At 38.0% G+C, this 17,848-nt stretch overlaps 1 long non-coding RNA gene across 1 annotated transcript in view; it reads left to right on the forward strand.

Moving 5' to 3' along the window:
- LOC141277897 (uncharacterized) overlaps positions 1-16,426 on the forward strand; it is a 134,476-nt gene extending 118,050 nt beyond the window's left edge. The window contains exon 3 of the long non-coding RNA XR_012329770.1: positions 16,319-16,426. This is a non-coding gene — a long non-coding RNA (uncharacterized lncRNA). The remainder of the gene's footprint in view (positions 1-16,318) is intronic.
- The last annotated feature ends 1,422 nt before the right edge of the window (positions 16,427-17,848 follow it).

Consider the following 17,848-nt stretch of genomic DNA (forward strand, 5'->3'; position numbering starts at 1 on the left):
GGAGCAAGGGAAAAACAAAAAATAACATACAAAGGAATCCCCATAAGGTTATCAGCTGATTTTTCAGCAGAAAGTCTGCAGTCCAGAAGGTAGTGGCAGGATATACCTAAAGTGATGAAAGAGAAAAAACTACAACCAAGATTACTCTACCCAGCAAGGATCTTATTCAAATCAGTCAATGTGATACACCATATCAACAAATTAAGGAATAAAAACCATATGATCACCTCAGTAGATGCAGAAAAAGCTTTTGACAAAATTCAACACCGATTTATGATAAAAACTCTCCAGAAAATGGGCATAGAGGGAACCTACCTCAACATAATAAAGGCCATATATGACGAACCCACAGCAAACATTGTGCTCAATGGTGGAAAACTGAAAGCATTTCCTCTAAGATCAGGAACAAGACAAGGATGTCCAATCTTTCCACTCTTATTCAACATAGTTTTGGAAGTCCTAGCCATTGCAATCAGAGAAGAAAAAGAAATAATACAAATTGGAAAAGAAGTAAAACTGTCACTGTTTACAAATGACATGATACTATACATAGAAAATCCTAAAGATGCCAACAGAAAACTACTAGAACTAATCAATGAATTTGGTAGGGTTGCAGGATACAAAATTAATGCACAGAAATCTCAGCCATTATTTCTTTAAATAAGCTCTCTGCCCCATTTTCTCTCTTTCCTTTTTCTGGATTCAGTAGATAACACATAGATTATTTCCTTAAGTGATCCTATAATTAATGTGGTTTTTTTTTTCACTCTTTTCATTCATTTTTCTTTGTTTTCCCCGACTGGATAATTTCAAATGACCTCCCTTTGACTTAACATTTTCTTTTTTCTGCTTGATCAAGTCTGATGTTGATGCACTTTATTGCAATTTTTATTTCATTTATTATATTCTCTAGCCTCAGAGTTTTTGTTTGATTCTTTTTCGTGATTTCCATCACTCTATTAAACTCTCATTTTATTTGTGTATTTTTCTCCTGATTTTATTTAGTTATCTTTCTTTGTTTCCTGTAGTTCACTGAGTTTCCTTAATTCAACTCTTTGGAATTATTTATCACAGATCTTGACTTCTTTGGGGTTGGTTACTGGAAAATTTTTATGTTCCTTGGGTGGTGTCATGTTCCTTAAAGGCTTATATAGCTGTCTTCACATTTGAAGAAGGAGCCACCTACTCCAGTCATTACTGACAGCTTTGGTGAGAGAAATACATTCTATCAGTCCTGCAAGGAATTCTGAAGCTTTCTCAGACCTTTACTATGGTGCACTTGTTCCACATTTCTTGTTCCCTGTTGGGGGAGAATTATTAATTTTGAATGCCTTCTCTCAATCCCGAAAATCCAGCCCAGGTGCAGACAACCTCCCACTTGCTTTCTCTGAGGCAGTGATTAATGCTCGTTTGTGTGCTTTCTCCCAGTCCCTCAGACTTTGGTTTGTGTTTTGCACGTGCTTACTAGCCACCTGCAACCACTTGCACTTGCCTCCCTTGGGCCCCGTACAGGGAGCTGGCCAAGGTGTGGGGATCTGTGTGGAGTGCTAATGGTGCTCCTGGGCGAGTTGAGGATATCCACAGACAAGGTATTCTGGGGCCTCATAGGAGAACTTTCTTATGGGGTTCATGAAAAGACTCTTCATATTTATCATGTTCTTTAAGAGCCCTGACTGCAGACTTCTCAGCCCCTCTGTACCCTCCAGTGTTACAATACAACTCAGTACTCTAAATGAATTGAGAAAGAATTGTAGTTCATTGTCAGCATCCAACATGGATGAGGGAGACAGGCATTCACTCACACAACCTAATTTTCCCCTGTGGGAGCAATTTCATGCCAAGAAGTCCTTGGCACTGAGCTGTGCTGCCTTGAAGGATGGTTCACACAGGTAATTTGAAACTATTCCTCTTACCCTCTTCAATGTATCCAGTCTCTGGGGTTTTTTTGCTCCAACTCTGTGCTGGAATATTGTCACAAAAATCCTGGACTTCCAAAATGTCACTCTCATTCAAGGGTGATTGTCAATATTGGCTTCTTTGGGGGGGGAAGACAGTAGAAAATCCCTCTTTTGACATTTTTCTGATGACACTCCAGACCAAGAAGTTTAAAGAAGAACAAAAAAGAAAATATAAAAATGATGGGGGGAAAAAAGAATACAATGAAATAATCGATTTAAAGAGCTGAGATTAAAAAAAGAAATGTCCAAAGAGCCCAACTGGAAATCCTAAAGATGAAGAATACAATAATAGTACTAAAGAATTCAACAGAGATATTCAATAACAGACTTGACTAAATAGAATAAAGAATAAAGAACCAGTGAACTTAAGGTAGATAAGTTGAAAATATCCAGTCAGAAGAGCAAAAAGAAAAATGAATGAAAAAGTATGAAGAAAGCTTACAGGACTTATGGGACTCCACCAAAAAAAAAGTTGGGGGGGGGGGGTTGAGAAATATAAACACTATGGGAATCCCAGAAGGAAAAGAGAAAGAAAAAGGGAAAGAAAGTATATCTAAAACAAAAATCGCTCAAAACTTCCCAAACCTGGAGAGAGAAATGGGAACACAGATTCATGCACCTCATAGAACATTTAAAATGTTGAGCCCATAAATCACAACAATATTTTTTTTGATTCATCTCCTAGAGTAATGGAAGTAAAAACAAAAATAAACAAATGGGACTTAAAAGCTTTTGCACAGCAAAAGAAACCGTAAACAATGGGCGAATGGGAGAAATAGAATGGGAGAAAATGTTTGCAAAAAATGCTACCGACATGGGATTAATTTCCAAAATATACAAACAGCTCATACAGCTTAATATAAAAAAAAGTCCAAAAATGGGCAGAAGACCTAAATAGACATTTCTCCAAAGAAGACATACACATGGCCAACAAGCACATGAAAAGATGTTCAGTATCACTAATTATTAGAGAAACACAAATCAAAACTACAATGAGGTATATCACCTCACAGAATGGCCATCATTTAAAACTCTACAAAAAATAAATACTGGAGAGAATGTTGAGAAAAAGGAACCCTCTTACGCTGTTGGTGGGAATGTAAATTGGTGCAGCCACTATGGAGATTCTTTAAAAAAATAAAAATAGAGTTACCATATGATCCTGCAATCCCACTCCTGGGCATATATCCAAGAAAACAGTAATTTGAAAAGATACATGTACCCAGTGTTCATAGCAACACTATTTACAATAGCCAAGTCATGGAAGCAACCTAAATGTCCATTGACAGATGAATGGATAAAGAAGATGTGGTACATATGTACAGTGGAATATTACTCAACCATAAAAAGAATGAAATAATGCCATTTGCAGCAACATGGATGGACTTAGAGATTATCATACTAAGTGAAATAAATCAGACAGAGAAAGACAAATATCATATCCACTTATATGTGGAATCTAAAAAACTGATACAAATGAACATACTTACAAAATAGAAATAGATCCACAGACATAGAAGACAAACTTATGGTTACCAAAGGGGATAGTGGGGGGTGGGGGAGATAAAGTCGGAGTTTGGGATTATCACGTACACACTACTATATATGAAATAGATAAACATCAAGGACCTATTATATAGCACAGGGAACTATATTCAATATCTTGTAATAACCTATAATGGAAAAGAATCTGAAAAAGAATAGATATATATGTACATGTATAACTGAATCACTTTGCTGTACACCTTAAACTAACATAGCATTGTAAATTAACTATACTTCAATGAAAAAGTAGTTAAATTTTTAAAAGTAACCCTCCAAAAAGACAGTTCCATATGTATGTAATTTCTTTGGATTGGCTGTCTTCTAGCACTTTTATGTAGATGGGTCAGTTATCTAGGTTTTCTTTTGGCAAGTACCTGATTGTTGAACTGCATAGGGGAAACAAAGAGTAACTGAAAACAAAATTCATGATCCTCGGAAAGCACTATAGACGTACCACATACCTTACTGAGGTGGTGGAAGATTGTCAAAGGGTAAATGGTAGTAGTTGTTTGTCAGGTTCCCAGTGAGAGAAAAAACAAAGGAAGTTTCACAGATCAAGAGCAATAATATTGCCTATATTGAGATTAGAAACGTCCTGGTATGGAGCATGGACTTGCATTTCTGCCTTACTACCTCAGATCCCCAAGCTCAAGTGCAGTGTCATGAAGCTGTAATTGGCAAGAGTAAACTCCTCAGGATAAAGGGGGTTAAATGTACCTGCCATGGATACCTGGGTAAGCAGTGCACACTCTCACTTCTTATTAGATGTCTAGCCAGAATCAAAGTCCCTGGATTAATATTTCATCATATCAGGGCCAGAAGTGTTTTGCATCCTCCAGACATGCCTAGTAGCATACCTTAGGCATCTGGGCTGGCCTCAGAGTCTTTTCAATGGGTTTCAAGGCATTCACACATGTAAGAGAAGCAGACAGTTTTACACAGTGTTTGAAATAAAGGATCTTCTAAACACTCCTCTTGCCCCAACGTATTTACCCAAATCGAAGAACCTGTCCTTCACTTTTGGTTTAAATGTTGCTATCAGCAGGTCCTACTCTACCCTGCATCCCTTTTCCTGTAAAGAGGGCAACACACCAAGATGAACACTTAACACGCTAAAAACTATTTTTAATCAGAATTATTAAGATTATTATCTTCCAAAGATAAAACAATGAGCAAGGTGGGTGGAAAAGATGATAGAAGAGAAAGGACTGGGAAGAAAAGGTGAAGTACACTTAGTCCTCCTTGTCTGCAGATGTGCCTCAGTTCTCGCTTTTATCTCTCTGAAGGCAGGCAAATGAGATTTTGTGTGGGCGAATGTGTGTGTGTGTGCGCGTGCGCGCATAAGAGAGAGAAGGAGAGTGAGAGGATATTGCGTGAGTGTCCGAGTCTTTTTCAGAGGAACAGGCTTTGCGAGTTTCCATTTTCTTCAGGAGCCCAGTGTTTTTAGCAGCCCTGGCACGGTTCTGAGTGAGGAGGCACCGGAGACGCAGCAGTTGTGCTACGGCTGCCCCGTTGCAGCTGTTGAATGGCTGTACTCCCACCTGTGCTACTCGTGGGGTCTTTCCTACGTGAGTTCTGGTAAACTTGGCCCAGAAGAAGCATTCTAGGAAATGCTTTCACCAGTTACTGGTGAAATGATTCACCAGTTACTAATCAATCGATTGAATACACATAAATGTATGTATGGGAGTGTTTTGTCTGTGTATTTTCAAGCTGTTTTATAACATTCGAATGTGGAACAATGGTAAGTACAATGGACTTTCTTAAGACTTTAGTAATCAGTAATAGCAATAAAAGGCAAAAAAGGAGGAACAAGAATAACAACTAAAATTCATTCCAGGGCTCACATTTTACCAGGCAGGCACTGTTAAGGGTATTACCCCATTTAACCCTCCCAATCTTGCAAGTAAGGTTTTACTATTTTCCCATTTTATGGATGATGAAACTGAGGTAAGGTTTAACAGTAAACTACCTCTATGAAAGCACATATTTAATATTCTTAGAAATAGGTCATTCTGTGAAATAGCAAAAAATATATTTGCCTTTAAAATATACTTACAAATTTCAACTCAATAGGAAATAAGTGCAAAGACACTGTGCTGAGCTCTGTATGTTTTAATAAGCTTAGAAAGTGTCTACTCTTGAGGAGTAAATTGCAACCCAGTAGTGCCCAAGCTTGTGTTCAGAATGGATTTTAAGAAGGTAGATGTCTCCATGCAGAAGATAAGCTCAGTTTTACTAGCCCAAGACAACTCCTGGACTATGTGAAAATGCAAGTGGCTAGTATTTGTATGAATATACTTACGTCTTCTTTAATTGCTTGTCCTGAACCATATATAGAACTGAAATGATTTCCCTCAGATTCTTTGCGTGTGATGGTATCTGAGTTCATCATTTTTTCGTTAGGCGTTTCTGCCAGTTTGTTTGACTTCTCAAGGAAGCATTGTCTTGACAGCGTCCGGGGTCATCCTCCATAGTGGAGCTCATTAGAACAGTGCAGACACAAAGAGCACACCGAAGAAAAAAGGCAAGGCTGCAATGGGAATAACAGTGGTTTGGATAATCCAATTTACCTTCTTCTGGGGAAAAAAGAAATTCAACCTCATGGATAGAGTATCTTTCCCCAGAGTAATTCCTGGATGTTAGACAAGTTTATTCACTTAAAAAAGATGACTGTGAGTACAGAAATGCCATTTAAGACGTACAATGGAGGCCAAGGAAAAGAAACCATCTAGTTTATTTTCAGGACCATTATTAATTCCTACGGAATCTGTAAAGCAACACTTTTATAACAATGTAATTTAAAGGCTATCTCATGATATTACATCTTGGACTGAGAGGGTAGTAACTGCTTGCTTTTTTTTTTTTTTATTCAGTGTTCTGCACAATAATTTTCCTGAAGTTAAATACTGTGTTATATAATATTTTATTTTTTACTGTTAAAATCTTCATTTACAAGAGTTTTTAATAGAATTATAATGGTGAGAAATCAATGTTAATATAATTGAAGGACTGATTATGAAAAGGGAATATTCACTGTGTGAATTTGCCTAGGTGTTTATAAGAAAATTCAATGACATGGATTTCATCATGAATTCAACTCACTCTGAGGAACATTTCCTAAATGCTTACTCTATGACAATATGAGCTAAGTATTATTTAAAAAAAAAGAGAGAGAGACTCACTATTTTCTCTGAGCTCTGGGTATTTATGGAATGTTAGATAATGTAGGCTTTAATTTTCTTATCTGTGAAATAAGAAAATTAAACTAAAATTAGAAAGAAACAGTGGAGGCATTTCTCTGAATTTTGTATGCTTGTGCTTCTATTTCTATAATTCAGCTTCCCTTCTACTCCAAACCTCATTAATAAGCAAGAATTCTCATGAAACATTAGAAATCATCTAACGGAAATGTACGTGCACAGCTTGCATCACACTATTACAACTGGATGACTTTAGAAGTTGTTTGGTTGCCAAAATGTAGTTTGCATGGAGGTCACACAGACTTAAAACTTATTATTAGTTACATTTATCCACACTACTAATAGAATAGTGTCCACACTACTGTGTTGCTTTGGAAAATAGCCCCAAACCCACCAGCTTCATATTTTTGGACTTTCAGCCTGGAGATGATTTTACTTGTTCTCCAACTTAGATGTGTGCTAAGGCCAAATAAATTGTTTGAACAACTTTAAGGAGCCCAAACTAATAAATTAATAGGCTGTGCCTAAAAATATGAGATATTTTTGTTTTATTTAATCATTGGGATTAAGCAATTCTAGTTGTCCAGAGGTACTAGGTATTGGATCATCTCAGTGAAGAGCTTGAACAAAACAGATACTGTAAAACTTGGTCTTTATTGCTAAAAATGGAAAGTCTGAAGATTGGAAATTTGACCTAATATTGGCCTCAAATGGAAGCAAATTCAAACCAGAGCATAGGGATGGAAGACGTCCATGATGTCATTACCATTCCAAGTCTATTGTGAAACGAGGAAAATCACCTCCTGATCTCAGCTCGAGGCCTGAGGATGCAAAGTCCAAGGGGAGGCCTAGGTTCTTTCTTTATCATTGCTTTTGTATTTATCCCTAAACTTATTCTGAACACGTTTTTCCAAAAATATACAAATATGTGCTTCAGTGTACAAACAGGTGATAAAGCGAAAGAAAAGGGCATGTGGAGGAGTTAGAAGAACCAGTGTTTGAAGCCTATTCCCACTTACTTGCTGTGTGACACATATTTAATCTTTCTGAGACTTCATTTCCAAATGTATGAAAGGGAGACTTTCGCATGGGCAGCATCTGACACAAAGTAAAGCTGTCAGAAATCATTGCCTCCTTCTCTCTTTTCTATTCTGCCACCTGCTTCTAAACCGCTACACAGTCTGATCCCATTCCCAGAACCGTCTTCTCCACGGCATTGGCACTAGGGAGACTTGCTGTGTTTTGTTACTTGATTAATATCTTATAGCCATAAATAATGCATCCACCTACTTGGAGATTGCTGCATTCCAGGCTGCTGACTTATCTTGAGAGTCACAGACAGCCCAGCCTCTCTGGGGTCAATAATGGTGGGGATGAGCTCTGAGATCCTGGGGTAAAGCAGGTGGGGTGGAGGGTGGAGGTGGAGATAAGTCTACATGAAGCAGAGCTAGTGATGTTGGTCAACCAGAAATTAGAGAGCAAAGGAAGAAGCAGATGCAGTTTGCAACTAGAGTGAGAAGAAACAAGCAGAAAACAGGAGATCAATGTGAATATATTCTCTCTTTTGGTGTGGATGATATGATGAGAGGCTAACTATACATTACCTGAAGTTCCTTAATGAGATCAAATAAAAAGGGGCTATGGATTACTACCTCCATCTAGAGATTAAACAGGAGGTTCATACTGGCAGAAGCCCTGTACGCAGAAGTGGACTATCTTGTGATAGTCCTGGGTGAGGAAGCACATCTTGAGGAAGGCTGCTGCGTCAGTGTACTTGTATTAGGGTAGGACCTTCCTGTCCTTCCAGGATTAGATATTGTTTTGGGTATCATCAATTTGTGGGTAACTTTATATATGACATTCATGAGACCAAATCTGCTAGGGACTGGCTTCAATTGGCTTCAGAAGTGCAGGGAGCAGAGGGGAGTATAAAAGAAAGATGGGTCTTGGCTTTCTGTAGTTCCTTCACAGTTACAAGGTAGTGATTTTCTGCAACTTGTTTACAAAATATATGCTTTAGAAAATGAAAATGAGATCTAGCAATTATGGATTCCAGTGTTCATGCTAATATGACCTGACCCAGATGGTGAATTGGCGAGAATTGCTAGAGTAAAGTTGATGCAGGAGAGTGGGACTTAGTTGTGAGTGGTCTCAGTTGCAGATTATGGCTAATTTTAGAACCCAGTGGTCTTTACTAAGGAAGGAAGTGCAAATTTCACAATTATAAACAGCAAGAGAAACGCTGTTTTTAGGTTCTTAACTTCAGGAGTTTCTGTTTAGTTTAGTAAAAGAATGCTTACATTCCATTGATACTGAGGGTCCAGGATAACTCAGTTATGTAATGAAGTCCCAACTGATGATGAAACAGTATCCACATTGGCTTTAGTGACAATATTGTTGAAAAGATAAAAAACACAACCATAAGGCACGTGATCCCTTGAAATAATGGCACTGTGTCTCATCAGCAATATAACTTCCCAAATCATAAGGGATGGGAGGGAAGAAGTTTTGGTGCAGGACAGAGGCTACGGTATGAAAGGAAGATTAATTGAAACAAATTATTTAAGTCTTCAAAGAGTATAGAGTATTTATAGTTCAGATTTACCCATAGTTTAGAGCACAGAGCAAATCCTGTCTTTTCCATGATGCTTTCTTGGACTTCTTACTAATGTCTTCCATTATATTTAAAAAAAATCTCAGTTATAGCATTTTGCATAATCTAGTTTGTGATCCTACTTAATGCTTTATGATAATCTTTTCTTCTTTAGAGCAGTGCTATCCAATGGAAATATAATGTGAGTCACATTTGTCACTTAAATTTTTTAGTAGCCATATTTAAAAGGTAAAAAGAAATGGAGATTTTTTTTTTGCTTTACTTCAATGAACATTTTATTGAAGTTTATTATATTGTATTATGTGTTATGTTATAAACTTTTTATATACATATAGAAACATTTACAGTCTTAGGTGTGCAGCTTGAGGAATCACCACTAAGTGAATCCATTTATGTAACTACCACCCAAATCAACAAATAGAACATCTTGGAAGCCTCGCTTATGTCCCCTCCTAATCATGACCCTCTCTCTTCTCCTAAGAGGTAACTCTGTCCTAACTTCTAACACCACAGATTATTTTTACCTATTTTTGAACTTCATATAAACGGAATCATATAGTACATATTCTTTCATATATACATTCTTTCACAAAACACTGTGTTTGTGACATCCATCTATCCTGCTGTTGATTTTCAGTGTTGTATACTTATGCCATTGTGTGAATAGACCACAATTTATTTATCCATTTTAGACCATTTTGAATAGTGCTGCTAGAATCATTCTTCTGCATTTCTCCTGGAGCATGTATGTGGGCTTTTCTTTGGGTATTTATCGAGGAGCTGAATGAATACATACTTCAGCATTCTTAATTTCAGTTATCACATTTTTTTATTCTAGAATTTCCATTTGATTTTTTTTACAGTTTCAATTCCTCAGCTGAAATTTTCTTTCTTGTTATCTGATTTTTCAAATATATTAATAAAGTTATTTGAAAGACCATGGATCATAATTCGAATACCTGACTCCCCATGGTTGGCGATATTAATTTTAATAATGTTTTTATCGTATCCAAGATCTTATCATTTCAGAATATAATCAATATAAAATTATTTTATATTGATATTTTATAATCTTTTTTCATACTAATTTGATAAAACCCAGTGTGCCTTTTATAATTATAGCATGTCTCAGTTTGGACCAACCATATTTCAAGTATCAATAGCCACATGTGGGTAGTGGCTACTGCATTGGACAGCACAGCTCTAGAAATGAGCTCCTGTCTGACTTCTTTATTATTTTCAGAATCTCCTGTAACGCCATGAGTGACATGGCACATAAGAGACACTCAGTATAAAAATACATTGAATTAAACTCATCTTAGCTATTCGTGATGTGAAGTCAATGAGACTCTATCAGGAGATTTAACCAGGTAGAAAGGGTGTTTGCCTCAAATAGGAGCACTGATCTGGGCTAAAATCCTCCAGTCAAATGAAACTTCATGAAGCATATGAAGACAGAAGCTTGCTAGTAGAAGACAGGAGAGCCCGGGAGCTGGTGCTGGGAACTTGGATGACAGCCCAGTGCATTTTGCCTTGATGCCAGCGCTGAGTGAGCTGTAAGCCATCCCTTCCTGGACTCTGGATTGAGTATCTGGGCCCTGGAGCATCACTCCCTCACTGCATATCTGTTCATGGACCTTGGGCTAACCTTCCCTTTCCCTTTCCTTTGAAGTAGCACTGATTCTTGCACCCTGGGTGAGGAAAGGACACTAAATAGTATCCTTTATCCCTTAAGCCCTAAGTGATAACCAGAAAAGTCCAACAGAAAAGTGACTGGTGTTAAGTTGCTTCTTTCAAAGAGTAGTTCTCCAAGCCTCTTCTGAAGCTAATGTGATAATATAGCTTTACTCGACCTGAGGTCTTAGGCTAAGGTGTCAAAAAGCCAGAGTGTGCTGCTGTGTTGATCATGAGCTGTAATTCCACTGACAGTTTCTCCAATTTATAGATCCTTGTCTCGGACTCAAGAGACTCGTTTGAATTCCCTGATGGAAAGCTGACAGTTTGCCAACAATTCGTTATTTTGGAGGCCAGTTAAGGCTTCATAGGAGCACATGCATTTAAATACATTTTTAAAAAAAATCTCCAGTATTCCTCAGATCTTAGTTTCTTTAATACTTCTTTTGTTTACTTGCTTTACTGGTTGCCATAGAGCTCACAATATACATTTACTACTAATCTAAGCCCACTTACAATAACACTATACCACTTTACCAGCAGTGTGAGTACCTTATAACAAAATAGTTCTACTTCCTCCCTATTTCTCCCCCTGTCCCTTATAGTACTGCCATCATTCATTTCACTTGTATATAAACATATATGTGATATTTATATAAGCATACACAACCAAATACATTGTTGCTCTAATTATTTTGAACAACCTTTTACCTGTTAGATCGATGAAGAATAAGAAAAATGAGTTTTTATTTTACCATCACTAATTCTTCTTCAATGTTCTTCCTTCCTTTATGCAGATCCAAGTTTCTGACCTATATTATTTTCTTTCTCTCTAAAAAAAAACTTCTTTTAACATTTCTTGCAAGGCACATCTACTGGCAGCAAATTTCCTCAATTTTTGTTTGCCTGATAAAATCTTTATTTCTCTTTAACTTTGAAAGGATAATTTCATAGGGTACAAATTCTAGGGTGGCGGGGTTTTTCTCTCAACACTTTAAATATTTCACTCCAGTCTCTTCTTACTTGCATGCTTTCTGAGGAGAAGTTGGATGTAATTCTTACCTTAGTTCCTCTACAGGTAAAGAGTTTTTTCCTCTGGCTTCTTTCATCTTTGATTTTCTACAGTTTGAATATGACATGCCTAGGTGTAGTTTTGGGTTTGTTTTGGGTTTGTTTAGGAGTTTTTTGGCATTTATCCTGCTTAATGTTCTCTGAGCTTCCTAGATCTGTGATTTGATGACTAACATTAATTTGGGGAAATTCTCAGTCATTATTGTTTCAAAAATCTCTTCTATTCCTTTCTCCCCTTCTTTGGAACCAAGCAGAACCCTGCAGGGCCCTCCCTAAATACAAAGGACCCTCTATGTCCCCTGCCTCTTGTTTGTAGAAAGCTGAAGTCTCCCAGGCCTCCCAGAGTCTCAAAAGCGTAGGCTCAAGTAGTTAATGATTAGGACCTTAGAGTCACAGAATCAGTGTCTGATGAAATAATGAGATTAACAGTATTGCACATAATTATATCTTTGTGGGCGTTAGAACAGCTTGCTCTGCCCATATATGTAAGCAGGAAACTAAAATTGTCAGCAAAGAGATGCTGGAGACCCATGTCAACATCTTCCACTCAGAAAATATGGTGCCCTATGTCAGCACAAAGAAGTTACAGAAGATGGACCTAGCCCCTAATCCCATAAAAATGGAATGATGTCTGACAAGTGGGGACTTGTAAGCAGCTCCTTTGCCCCTTTCCTGTTTGTCTATGTCTGTTCCCCGTAAACCTTAATTATAAAAATGAGATCACTAGGTAACATTTAACCTAACTCCTGACTTGTGCTCTACTGAATGTACACAATGCCTTTCCTAACCTGTCGACTCCTTTCCTGGATTAAAAGGAGTATGAATGAAATCCAGTAGTTAAAGAATAACTGACTCTCTACCCCAGCTTCCCCTTAGCAAATTTGCAGGCAGACCATGCAGGCAAGAGAGCGTCCAAAGGAAGATCAGGAGAAGTCAGCAGTCTGCACACAATGGAAAAATGATGAAGAATCTGACCTCCTACCTTAATGATTAACTGAGATTGTTTCTCCTTTTTCCCTTTAAAAATTGTCACGGCTGAGCAGAATCTTTGGAGTTGGTGTCCAGACATGAGTCCAACTTCTCCCCAGATTGCTGGCTTTTCTGAATAAAGCACCTTTCATTTCTACCAACACTTACCCCTCAATTATTGGCTTTTGAGCATTGAGCATCCGAACCTGTGTTTGGTAACATCTTCTCCTGTGTATTCACATTACTTATGTGTTAACTCCTTCTGCAGTTTTCTCACAGTCCTAGGATATTCCCTTCTGTTTTGTTTGTCTCTTTGCTTTTCAGCTTTCAAGGATTCTATGGATAGATCTCCTAGCTCTGATATTCTTTCCTCAGCCATGTCCAGTTTACTAGTAAGCCCATCAAAGGCATTCTTTATTTCTGTTTTAATGTTTTTGATCATTAGCATTTCTTTTTGGTTGTTTCTTAGAACTTCTGTCTCTCTGCTTACATTACCCACCTGTTCTTTGTGTGTTGTCTACCCACTAGAGTCCTTAGCATATTTATCAGAGTTGTTTTAAATTCCCAGTCTAATAATTCTAACATCCCTGCCACATCTGGTTCTGATGCTTTCTCTGTGTCTTCAAATTGTGTTACTTGCCTTTCGGTATGTTTTACAATTTTTTTCTTAAGACTCGGACATGATGTACTGGGCAAAAAGGAACTGCTATAAATAGGCCGTAGTAACGTGGAGGTGAGGTGTGGGGGGATAGGAGACACTCTATGGTCCTGTGTTAGGTCTCAGTCTTTTAGTGAGCCTGTGTCTCCAGACCATGAACTTCACAAGAGTTTCTCAGTTTTTTTCTCCCCCCTTAGGTAGGACAGGATGGCTAGAGTGGGCTGGAGTTGGGTGTTTCCCTTCCCTGGTTAGTTAGACTGTGATAAAACCCCAGCAGGTTAGGCTCTGGTTAACTAGTTTTCCCTGCGGGCAACCCTTGTTAAGAAGAACAGAATATCCAGGCATATTTCAAAGTGGCTCTTTCCCTCTCCCCCAGCAGGAATGCTTGGGGGATTTTTCTCCTATATTTACTATGGGAATCTGGTTATATTCCTGGAGGTAAATCTCACAGTATTGACTATGACTGGGTACCCCTGATGCCTTTTAACTCTCCGACTTGTCGGCACTGAGCCTCCAGCAGTTTGTAAATTACAGTGCTGATTTCCTACCCCAGCACTGGAATCTGCTCTGGTGAGCTGAGACTCCCTGTATTTGCCTGTCCCTCTCTCCAATCTTGGGAGCAGCTGTTTGCCCTGGGGATTCAGGAAGAGTTAATTTTCCAGTCTGTTTAGCTTTTTACTTATTAGGGTGGAGTGGTGACTTTCTAAGCTCCTTATACACAGAACTGGACACTTAGTTTCTTTTAAGACACTATAATATTTTATGATATGATATTGATATATTCTACCTGTGGTAAGAATGAATAAATAATATATAGATCTTAATAGTCTCATCAGTAACATTCTGAATTTCATCTCAATTTGCTTTCTGTTTACTTCATTAGAGACTAGACTTTATTTTTCTTTTTAACTGTTTGAATCCCTGTGCTATCTATTGCTGATTTTGTCTCTCCGATTTGCACATTGTAAAATACATCCTCATTGAATTATATCTTCATGGAAATTTCAGTTTTGTGACTAATAATTTTAGCTTCTATTAGTTGTTTTGTATTTCTTTATTTACATTTAAAATGTCTTAGTATCATAGAATTATAGTCTGTCAGAATCTTGGAAATTTTCTGGTACAATTTCTTAATTTTATATCCAAGACATTAAGACATATAATTATGCTTTTTGTGCAGGTTCATGCAGCACACATTCATAATCCAAACTAGAACTGACTTGCCATTTTGCTCTGAATAAAAGCTAACATCATGCAAGACGTACAGGACTGGTGCCTGGCATCTCTGGTTTCACATAGAATACTTTCCCCTGTGCTGGGCCACTCCTCCTGCTGTTCCCCAGACACCAGGTACATGGGCTGCTGGGGGCCTCTGCCTGGATGCTCCCTCTTCACAGAACTTTCTTCCCCCACTTATCTGCACAGGTAATGCTACATCTTCTTCAAGCCTTTGCTCATTGTCACCTTCTCTATAAGACTAACTCTCACCACCCAGGTTTAAATTTCACCTTCCCATGCACACCACATCTCCCTTACTAGGCTCCCATCTGTCTTTTTCTTTTTACCACTTTTGAACATACCATATCTGATACTGAACTCAGGTTCAGCTGCTCACCACCCAAAAGCCAATAATCACGGGGCAAGTGTCAGTAGCAAGGAAAGTGCTTTATTCAGAAAAGCCAGCAATCTGGGGAGAAGTTGGACTCATGTCTGGACACCAACTCCGAAGATTCTGCTCAGCCGTGACAATTTTTAAAGGGAAAACAATCTCAGTTAATCATTAAGGCAGAAGCTCAGATTCTTCGTCATTTTTCCGTTGTGTGCAGACTGCTGACTTCCCCTGATCTTCCTTTGGATGCTCTCTTGCCCGCGTGGTCCACCTGCAAATTTGTTAAGGGGAGGCTGGGGGTAGAGGGGCAGCCATTCTTTAACCACTTAATTCTTTATTCTTATTCCTTCTAATCCAGGGAAGGAATCAACAGGTTAGGCAAGGCATTGTGTACATTCAATAGAGCAGAAATCAGGAGTTAGTTTAAATGTTGCCTGGTGATCTCATCTTTGTGATTAAGGTCTGAGGAAACAGAAATGAACAAACAGAGCCACTTACGTATCTTCTCTTCTTTACAGTCTGTCTCCCTTACTTAGCATGTGTGTCCCACAAGGGCACAGGCTTTTGTCTGCATCTGTTCACTTATGAAGCCCAAGACCTAAAACAGAGCCAGGCACCCGATAATAACTTTGTTAGCATTTGTTGAATGGATGAATGACTGAATTCCAGTTGATTGATTATTTAATTTTTATGGCAACTTCATTTATTAAGCTTATACCTTATAAGAGCATTTAATTTAATAGCATCTAACAGCCATTTTAAAATGACATTAGCAAGCAGGAACGATTGAGCTGGAAAAAATAATGAAAATTAATGTGGTCAACATAAATGTAGGTTAAAGTATTCAAATTAGTTATTTACCTTAGTGAGAACAACCTGGGGGATTAGGGAACAGAAGGTCGATGTGTAAATTCAGTTCAGGAAAGTAGTTCTCAAAATGTGATCTTACCTGTCAAAACACTGCTTGTATTAACACTAAGAAGTCATTTCCTTTTTTCCCTCTTATTCTCCCCCAAGTGTACAGTGAAGTTTTCTTGAGACTACATGATGTGTAATATCACAACAGATTGAATGCACACACAGATTTGGGAATCCAGCTGTCTTCTATGGAAGAAGACATAAAAGCAAGTTACAAAAATGTAAAATAGTGCTTTTCTTCGCACTCTATATTTCTTTTATCAGTATAGTTAATTTTCATTACAATATTATTTATAGTGACATGTAATGGTATCATTATTTCAAAATTAATTAATATATAGGTTTTTTTTAAATCTTCAGCTTTAATTTCTAAAATGGTAACTATTAAGGGATATAACCCATATAGACAAAAGCTCTTTGAGGCCCCCCAAAATTTTTTTAAAAGTGTAAAATTTTCTTAAGACCGAACTTTGAGGAACACTGATCTACAACAATATTGAACTGCTTTTACAGAGTTCAATGACTGTATCACTGAGGTGTTCTGGCCAGTTTGGAACATTGGTCAGATTAAATATGGACAGGTATGAATTTCAAGACCTTACTTCAAGAGTGAGGTAGTCAGACAGCCAATAAATCAGAAGAACACAGTGTAGTGGCTAAGAGTTTGGACTCTGAGGCCAGACTACCTGGGTTTGAATCTTACCTCTACTAACTTCCTGGTTGTGTGGTCTGTGCATTTTTCTTATCTATAAAAAAAATCGTAGATATGTCATACAGTTGTGAAAATTAAATGATTTAATATATGAGAAGCACTTAAAACAGTGCCTAGCACATATAAACACTATATAAATTTTAATTATTGTTGTTGTTACCGTTATTAGTTTCTGAAGGCATAATTTGCACTTCCTGAAAAAAAGCAGTAACAGGAAAGAGTCTTATGGGGCTACATCATAGTAAGAAGGGCCAGTAGACAACTAATAAACGCACAAATAATAACAAATATTATTGGAAGTAATGATAAGGGCTGTGAATAAGATAACAGTATTGGGATGCAGAATTACCAGGAGGCAGATGTCTCCTTTTAGCTGGAATGATCAGGGAAGACTTTTGAAAAAAAATTTTTTTTTTTTTTTTTTTTTTGCGGTACGCGGGCCTCTCACTGTTGTGGCCTCTCCAGTTGTGGAGCACAGGCTCCGGACGCACGGGCTCAGCGGCCATGGCTCACGGGCCCAGCCGCTCCGCGGCATGTGGGATCCTCCCGGACCGGGGCACGAACCCATGTCCCCTGCATCGGCAGGCGGACTCTCAACCACAGCACCACCAGGGAAGCCCTGCTTTTGAAAATTTAACATTTGAATAGAGACTGGAATTATGAGCAAGGAGGAAACCACATGAAGATCATTAAGAGAATAATTATACAAGGAAAGGTGAGCATCAGAGGCCCTAGAGTGGGAATGGCACTGACATGTTCAAGAGGCAGCTTTTAAGGTAATTGTTGCTAAAACAATAAATTCTGGGAAAAATGGAAGGAGATGGGGTTAGTACCATGGTACAAATTAAATATTTTCCTGCATTCTGTGGAAAACTGTTACAGGGTATTGAATGTGGAGTGACTGGAAGGGAAGTCTG

The sequence above is a fragment of the Tursiops truncatus genome, chromosome 2, assembly GCF_011762595.2.
Source record: "Tursiops truncatus isolate mTurTru1 chromosome 2, mTurTru1.mat.Y, whole genome shotgun sequence".
In the NCBI taxonomy this organism is placed as follows: domain Eukaryota; kingdom Metazoa; phylum Chordata; class Mammalia; order Artiodactyla; family Delphinidae; genus Tursiops; species Tursiops truncatus.